Here is an 11628-nt window from a genome sequence, read left to right as displayed (position 1 = left end):
GATTTGTCAGCTGTGTTGTCACTGTTTCTAATGTAATAAGGACATAGGATGAGATTCTCAGCAGATAAAAGACTGTTTGGCATTTAAGATCACTGGGGGGAATTTATCAAGCCCTGCATGTCACAATTGTAATAGCTTTAACTTACCTCCACCAGTTGTCTTGTCAGTGACCATCTGATGACTTAGGGCCCCTACTGCACTCCACTTCTGTTTAACCCCTTAGTGCTCACGTTCACCTTGATGACCAAGCCCTACTTTTCAACAATGCTCTGTGTCACTTCATCTGGTAATAACTTTAGAACGTTATAAAAAATTTTTCTCTGGCATAATCACTGTAAATATGGCACCTACCACAAGACCAGCTATAAAATAGGCAAGAGAAGGAACCTCTGCAATATGACAAACCAAGTATACTTTATTAAATACACTTAATAAAATTGCTCAAATATTCATTAAAAGGTGGAAATACAGCATTTGGGCATATCCAATATTAAATTGTCAGATGTCAGTATACATAAAGGGCTCAACGACCCAACTAATGCCTAAATGTAGAGTGTGTACATGCCATAAATCAAAGGCACAGGTCAGTACTCAATCAAAAAATTTTAACTTGTGGCAGCAACATCTTACCCGTGGGCTATTGCAAGTCACCTCCCTGATGTAAATTTCAGTGTTACACACCTCCCCTTGGAGGAAGACGTGTAACGCCGAAACGTATATCGGGGAGGTGATTTGCAATAGCCCAAGGGTAAGATGCTGCTGCCACATGTAAAATTTTTGAGAATTTTTTTATGGATTTACCACATGTCTGCTTTGTGTTGGCGTCATTTTATAAGTGTCCTATTGTTTTACCATTTATCCACTAAACAGTGGGTTCGCCTAGAGCAATATAGCTCCCCAATCCCCATAAAACTGTTACCGTGGGTGTCCTATCAGCATGCAGAAATAGAGCCTCAAACTCTATTCCTAGCTCAAACGTTAAAAACATGGAGAGGTCTCTCAAAGTTAAAGATACTCACCCGTCCCTGGGGTCCCCTCACACCTCTCTTTCTTAATCCAGATTTCCAACCAGCATTCTCCAAAACTATGTTTCTGGACTGATATAGCCACGAGGACCTTCGTATGCATGATATCCTCGGGGAGGCACCTGCAAGGCAGAGGGGTTGTTGCGAATACGTCCCAATATGTAGCTTGCAACCTGTTTGGAGTCTGATCAACCCCACAGCAGGTCACTACACACCACAGGGAACACTGCAGCGGTAGATCCTGCCTGGTAAGGCAGGAATTAATTGTTTAATGTGATGTCATTCCATCAGCCAATCACACCTGTTATAATATTGTATTGTAAGCTGGGATGTAATTGGAGGAGTAACCACCGCCTGACCAGGAGCTGAGGAGAAGTGACGGTTGGAGAGTGCCAACAGTCAGTTCAGTCAGTTAGGTTAGTCTGACAGGAGTTCAGTCAGTGTAGTGAGGAGAGACAGAGAGCGCAGTCAGTCAGGAGTCCAGTCTGACAAGGGTCAGTCAGAAAGACTAGTCAGTCAGACCAAGCAGTGAGACAGTAGAGCTCTGAGGAGTTAGTGAGAGAAAAGGGGTATCATCCTACCTTCAAGGGTGATATCTGAAGTAACCCAGGACAAGCTGAAGCATCCTACTAGGACACAGCTAACTCCCAGCCTGCCCTTGCATCCAGACTGGTGATAATCCATGTGGTTCCCTCTCCAAGTGCATCCCCAGCATTTTCCTATTTTGTCAAGATTTGTTTGGGCACGTTATCCACTGTTCCTGTTGGTTCCAATAAAGAACTGTAAGTTGCTTTCAGACAACGTCTGCCTCCGTCTGATCCCTGCTACTACGGCTGTCACTCATACTCCAGACCCCAAAGGGTTGCCCCAGGAGAACTACCATAACAGTCTCTCCCTCATCATTTCTTGCCAACACCACCTGCTGGAGACCTGCCAGGCTGTAGGACAGCCCTCTGGGTCCCCATACCAAGCACCGTGACACTAGCATGCCTAGAGCACAACCACCAGCCACTCAGGTATTCCGGGTCCCGGCTGGGGGATGTTGCACACCGATCCCACAACATAGGGAACTCCTAGAGCTAGCGGCCACCTCAAGACTATCATGGCTGGAACTGACCCAACTGGAATCTTTTCTTAGAGGCCGAGACCCACAGCAACCTTTAATGCCCGGTTAGACTCCCTTTGAGGCTCTGTTTCGTGCAGAATCCCAACCAGTCTCCCAAATATATAGTCTCCTGCTGAAGGAATCGGATACCTCAGCATTGCCTTATTTGGCTGGTTGGGCCAAAGATATGGACATCCCCCATAAATGGCGCTCAACTGTGTTTCCCACCATCTCTGAATGGGCTCAAGAAATGCTGCACATCTACCATATGGAGGAGGTTGTTGCTGACACCTCAGGCACTTCCGAGCCATTAATAAAACTGTGGCAATTATTCCCGGGAATCCCAAAGATTCAAAAACCTCTTGAGGCCGGATCCCCAGACTGCTCCATAACCATAACATTATCCCTTCCTCCTGAGGCCTCTTTTGTATATTCCTATTAAATTCACAGGAAAAGCTTCTCTCCCCCTACCCCATTTGCCTAGTTACCGCTGTTGTCCCCCCCGCCCCCCCGTTTGTGTGCCATCCCTTCCCCTTATGGATTGTCTTATTGTACTTGAATGTATGTCCATGTATTCACTCTCCTCATGACTCTCAAGTACTTATAATTGGTCACGCCTGGAGGACCTATGTTGTCATACTGTTCACACAGTAAAATTATGAGATATCTCCCCAAAAGCCACCTCACAGTCCAGCATAGGTGGGACAGGTCAGTACAGCCCTTCTCTTCTCATCCCCAAAACCTAGCCGCCGGGTCATATTTACGATGGTATATTGTCCACATGAATGTGTACATCTCAAAATCCACAAACTTGATAGACTTAGAAACCCCAATGGCAATACATCTTTATATTTGGCCTGACCACGGCCTGTGACATCTAGGTGTCACTACTTAGACACCCCCGGTCCCCTAAAGACCCGCAGTTAACAGAGGCCACACAAGTACGGAGCTCCAATTTGAGGTGTAAGCCTGCGGTCAGGATTGGACAAAAATACAAAAACGGTCCGACACAGGCTTGTCCTCAAAGCTGCAAGGCCTAACCGAAAGGTTAAAGGCAAACTGACATATAACTATTATTACTATAGTCGTGCAAACAGATTCTCATTGGCTTTAACAGCCCAATGGGTATATAGCAAATAGCAGAGAAATGTCCATTTCCTTTAAAAGAAAAGGCATGAAATAGGCAATAAATAGTAAACTTTTTCCTTGCAGTAACCAACCATAAGTCTCTTAGAGAGCTCTGGTACAGAGAGTCCATCTTCTGGGCACAGTCCTTAATGAAGGAAAAAGCAGGGAAAATAAAGCAAAGGATCTCCTCTTGATGTGAGGGACACAGTCCTTTGATGCAGCAAGTGTTGTTGCTCTGCAGTCAGCAGAGAGGGGTGCTTTTCATAGCACAACTGGGAAAAAGTTCAAGGAGAATCTCTTGACTTTTAAACCAGGAATGAGAGTACAGGAAAGTCTCTTGCTCAACAAGGGTAAGTGGGCTCAGCCCAACTGGGAGAATATTTACAAAGCAGATAATGGGCTTCAACCCATCAGGGAATTACTCACTGTCTGAGTCAGCAGAAATTGGTTCCAGATCCCTGGTTGAAGCTGCAGCCGGCTGGGTACATCTGGTGGTGGTTTCAGGAACTGCAGGCTCATGAACATCATCACTGCTCTCCTGAGACTCAGGAGCAGGAACGCTGGCCTCTGGAGTGTTAGCCTCACCAGCCGGTTGATCTGCAAGTCCCAGGATAATAGTAGGGTCTAGGAATAAGTAGGCAGGGCCCTAGCTCCCTCCTCCTCCTCCAAGTCTCCCGGTGATCCTTGCAGGTGCAGGAGCTTCCACCAGTGGATCGACAGCCAGGACTTGCTGCGGGTTTGCTGGAGGCTCTGTCGCCTCAGGAGTGGCTTTCCGGCTTTGGAGCAGGAGGTATGGCCATCTCCACGATGGTTTCTTGGGGTTCTCGCAGGAGAACTCCAGCCCAGACTCTCGGCACCAGCGCCCGGTTGCTGGGATAGGTACCGCCAAGGAAACAAGCTCCGTTCCGTAACTGATCGCAGGTAGGTATTCAGGACAGAAGCCCGGGTCAGTCCCCGATGAAATTGGTGCGTGGCGGATGGCCACCAGATAGGATGTGCTGCCAGCATGATGACGGTTTCGAATGCCTAGGGCGCTTCTTCCAGGGGGAGCTGTCATGGTGTTGCCATGATGCAAGCTTCCTGGTCACTCCATGTGGCACGCTCGAGGTAGAGCAGGAAGTCCTCCCACCAGGGGGTGGAGCTTGGGTACTTCCCACCAGGAGCTGTGGCAAGCTCAATTTTCTCCTGCACCACATGCGGGATTTGGGCCCAGAATAACGGAGTGGCTGGTTATTGCGACCTAAGCACACTGTTGTCACAGTGCTTGGTGTCGGATGATCAGACTGATTCAGACTGAGCGCAGGATTTAACATTCAAGCACTTACATGCACCACGAAAAAAAAGGTGAACTCTGTTGGACCTGAGCGGGGAAGCGACACATGCAAGATATCGGGTGCATGTTCTTAGTGAATCGTGGCACAGTCCATTATCATCGGATAATGCACTTTGGGTAATCTCTAGCGGCCGTGTAAGTAAATGTGCCCCATTTTATTTACCAATTCCATCAGATTATAGCCAGGTCATGTCACCAAATTAACAACAGATCAGAAAGAAAACACATCTTTTCAAATTGTATTGACTTCAATGATTTGTTAATCCCTTAAGGACGCAGCCATTTTACAGCTTAAGGCTCAGTCCCATTTTTGGATTCTGACCTGCGTCTCTTTATATGGTTATAACTTTTGAACACTTTTACTTATCAAAGCGATTCTGAGATTTGTTTTTTTCCCCACATGTTGTACTTCATTTTAGTGGTAAATTTTGGCTGATAAGTTTTGCGTTTATTTACAAAAAAAGGAAAAAAATTATGAATTTTTAGAAAAATTTGCCATTTTCGAAATTCAAAATCACAGCGTTTTCAGGCAGATCGATTTAACACCTAAATAACTTGCTGAATAACATTTCCCATTTGTCTACTTTACATTTTCATAATTTTTGAAATGTTTGGATAATTTATTTTGACGTCACGCAGCCTACAAATCGAATAGCGATTTTCCGTATTTTCAGAATTGACTATTTTGCGGATAAATACTGTTTGAAATTAAATTTTACATATTTAGCATCAAAAACCCCCTATATAACCAACCCATTTTGAAATCTGCACCCCACAAACTATCAGAAACAGCATTTACAAAGATTGTTAACCCCTTGAGATCTTCATAGTAATTGAATCAAAATGGCGGTGAAATTTAGAATGGTCAAATTTTGTTGGTTATACGTTCATTTATCCCTAAAATTTACACATTTCCAAAAGATAAAAAGAGAAAACCCACCATAAAATTTGTTCTACAATTTCTCCTGAGTGCAGCGACCCCCCCACATGTGGACATTACTTGTGTTATGGGGGCACAGCGAGGCGCAGAAGGGAAGGAGCACCCTGCAGCTGCCAGGATTTTAGTTTTCTCGTTGCTCCCTTTTGAAGGCTATAAAATTTTCGCTTTTCCGTTATTTGGGTCATGTGACGGCATTTTTTTTGTGCGATGAGATGCTTTTTCCAGTGTTACCATTTTGGGGTTGGTATCACCTATTGTTGAAAATTTAGGAACTTTTTTTGAGGTCATGAGTAGAAAAGCATCAATTCTGTACTGGATTTTTTACTTTTTTTTTTTTTTCGTGTTCACCGTATATCCTAATAATTCTGTTATCTTTATTCTATGGGTCAATACGATTACGGGGATACCAGACATGAATATTTTTTCTTATGTTTTACTAAATTTGCCAAATAAAACCCTAATGTGGGGAAAAATCTATCATTTTTGCATCGCCGTCTTCCAAGTGGCATAACATTGTTACATTTTTGGCTACAGAGCTGGTTGATGGCTTGTTTTTTGTGGGACATGTTGTTCTTTGCAACAGTATCATTCTGGAGTACATATGTTTTGTTGATCACTTTTTATTGCATTTTTAGTGAGATATAATAGGTAAAAATCATAATTTTGGGCGGGTTTTTAACGTTTTTTTTTACGGCGTTCATCATATGGGTTCAATAGTTATTTACTTTTATTCTATGGATTGTTACGGACGCGGTGATACTATATATGTGGGGTTTGTGTTATGATTTAGACTTTTTTGAGCGTTATATGTCTCTTTATATGTTTTGGGGCTTATGGGCATTTTTAGTTGAAAAACATTTTTTTTTACATTTTTTTGATTGCTTTTTCATGATAATACTCTGCAATACTGATGTATTGCAGGGTATTAGCAGTGCCAGCCTATGCAGATGCATAGGCTGACACTTTGCCTTTAAGAAGACGTCACAGACGCCATCTTAAAGGCACTGCCTTCAGGCTTCTCTGGGGTCCCGATCGGACCCCAGAGGTGCCATAGCAGTGATCAGCCCCCCCGAAAACGGCGCGGGGGGCCGATCGTGGGGTAAAGACCCCTGGAAGGCATTTTAAATGTGGGTGTTAGCCGGGGATGTCAACAGTAGATTACCGTTGAAACCCCTCGGCTAACGATGCAGGTTCGTCTCTGCGCAGTAGCTGTACTGTGTTGAGTGCTATTCGCTGAGCGCTAAGGGGTTAATGTCTTCCATTGTAATATAGTTTGCTTACTTTCAGTTATACTTCCTCTATTTGAACATAAACAAAGCTACAGACTGTTACTTTCTCAGTTTAATGTGGTTATCAAAGGTTGCTGGAAACCCCCATGGGGTCCAGAATACAAAATGTTAGTCAGTGGTCACAAAATCAGGAATTCATTCAACAAGACATTAGCACTTCTGCTTCTGTGACTACTTGTCGCGAACTTGTCTAGCAACAGTGCTACCACAAACAGACTTGGCACTAGTAGTGGCGAACTATCCCTGTAATGTCCCTGCCGGCTATGGCTCTGCTTACAGCAGATAAAACCACTCTGATAAGGGCAAACTCGCTATCAGGAACCTAACTAATGGACCCTGAGAGACCCTACAAGGTGACACGAAGCCTTACTTCGTCTGGCAGCTGCTGGATGCTGCACAGGTGTAACATCCCCCACCAGGGCCTAGCCTTTTCTTGGGGCCTGGAGGCAGGCGGGGCCCAGGATACCGGAGTGGCTGGCGGTTGCGGCCTAGGAATGCTGATGTCACGTTGCTTGCTATGGGGACCGGAGAGCTGTCCTACAGCCTGGAAAGTCTCCAGCAGGTGGTGTGTGCAAAAAATATGGAGGGAGAGGCTGATGTACTGGTTCTCCCTGGGGCAACCGCTTAGTGTCCGTAATGTATGTCCCTGGGTAATGGATGGTGATGATACAGCCGTATCCAGGGAACAGATGGAGGCAAAGTTGTGCAAAGATAACTCACGGTTCTTTATTGGAGCAACTGCAGGCAACGGGCCAAACGATTTCAGAACCGATGCCGGATTACTGGAGGAATTCCGGATTACTGGAGTAGACATGGAGAGTGATCCTCAGGACTAGATTCACCAGCCTGGTAGTACAGTCATGGCCATAGGTTTTGAGAATGACACAAATATTATATTTTCACATGATCTGTTGCCCTCTGGTTTTTATGTGTGTTTGTCAGATGTTTTTATCACATACAGAAATACAAGTGCAATCATATTATGAGTAACAAAAGCTTTTATAGGCAGAATGAGTTAATGCAGCAAGTCAATATTTGCAGTGTTGATGTAACGTCCATGCCAAAACAGTTGGCAGAATAGGTGGTGTTGATTTGTGTGTGAACTGGGGCTTGGATTTACTGAGCCACACCCTGCGCCTTGCATTTCAGCCCTGCCCAGAAAGGGTTACTAGCCTGATTGACAGTTCCTCCAGTGTGCTGCTGGAGGCGTGTCTGGGAACTGCATAAACACCTGCTTACTCCCATCATACCTTGCTGGTCAAACTGATATCTTGCTGTGTTCACTAGCTCTCTTGTATTCTCTGATTTCTGGATTCTGATTTCTTGCCTGTGTCTCGACTATTCTATTTGGATTTGTGATTTGGTTTTGTTTTTCCCCGCTGCTGCCATCTCGGATTTTTTACCTTGCCTTATTGTGTTTGTTTGTCTGTATTGTTGAGTGATCACACCTTACCCAGGGAGGGAACGTCACACTTATTGGAACCCAATAAGTAGGTAGGGACAGATTGGGGGTCTTAGTGTCAGGGCTCACTGTCCTTGTTTTGTCCTGCCATTACATTTTTAACAGCCCATATTATATTCCGCTGGGCCAGTATTATGGAGGATATTAGCATAAGTTCAGATGGTACAGAACCTTGCTGATTGGGTTCAGTTGCAGGAACAGCGCCCCCCTGCTACCTCAGGTTTGTCAGTTTGTGAACCTAAAGTCAAGCTGCCTGATCTCTTTAGTGGTGATAGAAAGCTTTATTTCTCCTTCAGGGAGAGTTGTAACTTGTATTTTCGTGTTAGGCCCCAGTCTTCTGGTAATGATGCCCAGAGGGTAGGCATCATCATGTCACTCCTGTGTGGAAGCCCTCCTGAATGGGCATTTTCTTTAGCTTTTAATGCCCCAGAAATGTCTTCAGTAGACCTTTTCTTTTCTGCCTTGGGGTCTTTATTTGAGGAATCAGACAAAACCAGTTTTGCTGAAGGTCAATTAACTGCTTTGCACCAGGGAAAATGTGCAGCAGAAGATTATTGTTCTGACTTCAGGAGATGGTCCATTCCAGTTTAGATCTGTGTCTGATCATAAGATTCGTTTGCCAGTAACCTTGAATGCTAAAGATAAATCTGTGTCTGGACAGACCCTTATAGATTCTGGGTCTGTCACTAATTTTCTTGATTTTGCATTCGTTTCAGCATTAGATTTGAAGTTGGTTAAACTGGATCCACCATACCAGGTTATAGGAGCAGATTCTGCCACTTTAAGGAGGGGAAAAGTTTATTTCAAGACTCCTCAGATCTCTGTGCAGGTTGACTCAGTTCACACTGAGCAGATGGAGTTTTTTGGTTTGAATAATTTGTCATCTGATGTCATTTTGGGTGTTCCCTGGTTAGCACTGCATAACTCTGTGCTAGATCGGAGTTCTGGGAAGTTACTTGAATGGGGGCTAAAGTGTTCCTCTCATTGTACTTCACTTCTTATTTCTACCATTCAGGTAAAGAGAAATGTGTTTCCGAAGTATGCTTTGGATTGTGTCAAAGAGTCTGTAGTGTCATTTATCCTGCACAGGCCTCTCAACTGTGAGACTGATATTTTCCCAGGGACTAAGTGCCACAAGGAAGTGGATTTCAGCTTGTCTCATCCAGTGCATGAGGCTGTGCAAGAGTTCAGCTGAAAAAATCTTGTGCTCTGATAATCTTGCTACCATTGATAGTGGCCTTGCTAAGTTTATTGCTAACTGTCAAGATCTGGCACCCAGAGACACCCCTTCTGATTGTATGTACCCCTAAATCTTTGCCGCAGAGTCCTAGAGGGGATTCATAGTTTGTTGTTACCAGAACACTCTAGTGTTGCTGACACCAAGTGCCTTGTGGCTCGGTCTTATTGGTGGCCCTCATGGTCACAGAAAGTTTGTGATTTTGTGGCCAAATGCATGGTATGTGCCAGCTCTAAGACTCCTTCCCTCAAGATGGACCATTGCCCTTCTCCCAACCTCTATGGGAATGGTGAGGGTCCAGTGGCCCTCATAAAAGGGGGGGTACTGTAACGTCTGTGCTAAAACGTCACACTATGTGCAGTTGGCAGAATAGGTGGTGTTGATTTGTGTGTGAACTGGGGCTTGGATTTACTGAGCCACACCCTGCGCCTTGCATTTCAGCCCTGCCCAGAAAGGTTTACTAGCCTGATTGACAGTTCCTCCAGTGTGCTGCTGGAGGCGTGTCTGGGAACTGCATAAATACCTGCTTTCTCCCATCATACCTTGCTGGTCAAACTGCTATCTTGCTGTGTTAACTAGCTCTCTTGTATTCTCTGATTTCTGGATTCTGATTTCTTGCCTGTGTCTCGACTATTCTATTTAGATTTGTGATTTGGTTTTGTTTATCCCCGCTGCTGCCATCTCGGATTGTTTACCTTGCCTTATTGTGTTTGTTTGTCTGTATTGTTGAGTGTTCACACCTTACCCATGGAGGGAACGTCCCCCAGTTATTGGCCTCCGTTTAAGGGGGACCCAATAAGTAGGTAAGAACAGATTTGGGGTCTTAGTGTCAGGGCTCACTGACCTTGTTGTGTCCTGCCATTACAGTTGACCCTTCTTCTTCAGGACCTCTGCAATTCTCCCTGGCATGCTCTCAATCAACTTCTGGACCAAATCCTGACTGATAGCAGTCCATTCTTGCACAATCAATGCTTGCATATTGTCACAATTTGTTGGTTTTTGTTTGTCCACCCGTCTCTTGATGATTGACCACAAGTTCTCAATGGAATTAAGATCTGGGGAGTTTCCAGGTCATGGACCCAAAATCTCTGTTTTGTTCCCTGAGCCATTTAGCTATCACCTTTGCTTTATGGCAAGCTGCTCCATCATGCTGGAAAAGGCATCGTTGATCACCAAACTGCTCTTGGATGGTTGGGAGAAGTTGCTCTTGGAGGACATTCTGGTACCATTCTTTATTCATGGATGTGTTTTTAGGCAAGACTGTGAGAGAGCCGATTCCCTTGGCTGAGAAGCAACACCACACATGAATGGTTGCAGGATGCTTTACAGTTGGCATGAGACAAGACTGGTGGTATCGCTCACCTTGTCTTCTCCGAACAAGCTGTTTTCCAGATGTTCCAAACAATCGGAAAGGGGATTCATCAGAGAAAATGACTTTACCCCAGTCCTCAGCAGTCCACTCCCTGTACCTTTTGCAGAATATCAGTCTGTCCCTGATGTTTTTTCTCGAGAGAAGTGGCTTTTTTGCTGCCCTCCTTGACACCAAGACTTGCTCCGAGTCTCTGCCTCACAGTGCGTGCAGATGCACTCACACCTGCCTGCTGCCATTCCTGAGCAAACTCTTCACTGCTGGTAGCCCGATCCTGAAGCTGAAACACTTTTAAGAGACAGTCCTGCTGCTTGCTGGTCCTTGGAGCTTTTTTGGCAATAATGGATCCTCTTTCCTTGAATTCCTTGATGATGTGATAAATTGTTGACTGAGGTGCAATCTTTCTAGCTGTGATTAACCTTTTGTAAAAATTAACATATGTATCATTCTCAAAACTTCTGGCCATGACTGTACACAAGTATATACGGTATACTTTAAGAATAATATGAATTCTTCCTGCGTGCCACCCCATAAGACTATACAGTCATCAATATAGCGTTTATAAAGAGTTATTTTGTCTTTATAGGGATTTCTATTTGATTGAATAAACTGTTCTTCAAAATTCTGTTTATAAAGGTTGGCAAAGCTTTATTATAATTGCCTCCATACCAAAAATAATTATCTTGTAAGTAGAAACAAATGCTTTCCACTAAAAATTCTTTGTGTTCTTCAGATGGATC

General features: G+C 44.4%; 1 long non-coding RNA gene across 1 annotated transcript; it reads right to left on the bottom strand.

Moving 5' to 3' along the window:
- Positions 1–49: 49 nt before the first annotated feature.
- Positions 50–1470, bottom strand: LOC140105150 (uncharacterized). The gene is made up of 3 exons (XR_011850507.1): positions 1327–1470; positions 1020–1147; positions 50–251 (listed from the first exon to the last, which is right to left on the bottom strand). It is a non-coding gene; the product is annotated as an uncharacterized lncRNA (long non-coding RNA).
- Positions 1471–11628: the final 10158 nt, after the last annotated feature.

Source organism: Engystomops pustulosus, chromosome 10, assembly GCF_040894005.1.
Source record: "Engystomops pustulosus chromosome 10, aEngPut4.maternal, whole genome shotgun sequence".
Classification (NCBI taxonomy): Eukaryota; Metazoa; Chordata; class Amphibia; order Anura; family Leptodactylidae; genus Engystomops; species Engystomops pustulosus.
This window is presented reverse-complemented; position numbering and strand designations above follow the sequence as displayed.